Below are 1,663 nucleotides of genomic sequence, written 5' to 3'. Positions count from 1 at the left end.
TAGATATTTCAGTGATAGGAAGAATCCCCCTTATTCATTGCCCAATATCAAGGCATTGGTCACTGCAGTGCTCACTCGACATTTCAATTTCTTGCCAGTGATTTTTTTCATTCTTGACCTTCGCTCCCTGATACAGACAGACAGAGAAAAATGCTTGAGTACCTGAATAAATTCATGTAATCCATTCTGCGCTCCCTTAGAATGGTATAGAAAATTTAATAAATTACATGGATGTAGGTGTACTTTCATTTTTATGTACAAATGCATACATAGAATATACCATATAAGAGCATTAGAAACTGCTCTTGTTCTTAACCCAGTGGCCAGTCTGGAGCACTTGGAAAAACTCAGCATGATTGGACAAGTTTTAGGTTATAGACATTGGAAGGTGTTTGGAATGATTCAGTGATTAGATAGCTTTTTACCTTTGTTATTATTTGTGAGTAAGTGATCTGTTGGTGATTGTTTTACATTCTTGGAAATGTTTTATGCACACTTAGAACCATTCCATAAATGGCATCCAAATTTGGGCTCACCTTACATATGAAGCTCTATAAATTCTAAATATTTACTCAAAATATTTATATTTTTTATCATATCAAACTTACATATACAGATTTTTATAAACATTAATCTCCCCTATGCCTCCTCTGTAATTTATACATATACAGTATTTTTCACAAAACTTGTTTCCTTCTGCTTGTACTAAATAGAACTGTACCAAATCCCTTCAAAAATTTATGTGAAACACACTAAAACACCTAATACTAACACGCTATTGTTAAAGAGTAATAACAGTAATATTCCCTTCAATGAGACAGAAGATCTCAAGTGTCTGCGGTTATAACCTTAGAGCTAATCATAAGGAATAACCTACATGCAGACTATCATCAGTCCTATTCGTCTCAGTGGGGAAAATTGTTTTTAACGATTTTATAGATTTTTATATAGATATAAAAAAATTTTAAGAGTTTCTTTAGAGTTTTGATTACAAAAATATTCAATATAGTTATTGCTCTATATTGGTTCAGTTTTCTTTATCAATCAATCTTCATTTAAAGCAATACTTAGCTTGGGCGGAAGTTCTCAACCCAGCCATATCCATCAGAAGATGATGCTACGACGGAAGATCTCCGTTTCGCCCTAAGATCATTAATGAGCTTCTTCAGGGAATTGCTTTATAGTTGAAAACTGCTGCAAATATAGAAAAAATTAACTAAATTTGAAACCCCATTAAATATTATTGTTACATTATTTTTTTATTTTTAAAAGAAACATTTTTCTATTTTATTGTTCTCTTTAAACAAACTATGATGGCTCAACACGGCCACCCCTGTCTACACTACTTAGCAATGGAAAAATCTTCTGTCTCATTGAAGGGAATATTACTGTTATTACTCTTTAACAATAGCGTGTTAGTATTAGGTGTTTTAGTGTGTTTCATATAGATAGAACTGTTCCATTCAGTCCAATGCGCAAAATAATGAAAACTTTCAAATGACATTAATCTTCAACAAAACTGATGTAAATGAACCACAGTCCACTTTCTTCCTCTACAATCTCCATTGTCTCATCATAACCTTCAACATTCCCACCAATGGGAAGGAAGCGCGATAGGTGGTTGCTAGGAGAGAGCGCCTTGCCACCCAAACAGCCCGGTTGC

The sequence above is a fragment of the Geotrypetes seraphini genome, chromosome 3, assembly GCF_902459505.1.
Source record: "Geotrypetes seraphini chromosome 3, aGeoSer1.1, whole genome shotgun sequence".
Classification (NCBI taxonomy): domain Eukaryota; kingdom Metazoa; phylum Chordata; class Amphibia; order Gymnophiona; family Dermophiidae; genus Geotrypetes; species Geotrypetes seraphini.
This window is presented reverse-complemented; position numbering follows the sequence as displayed.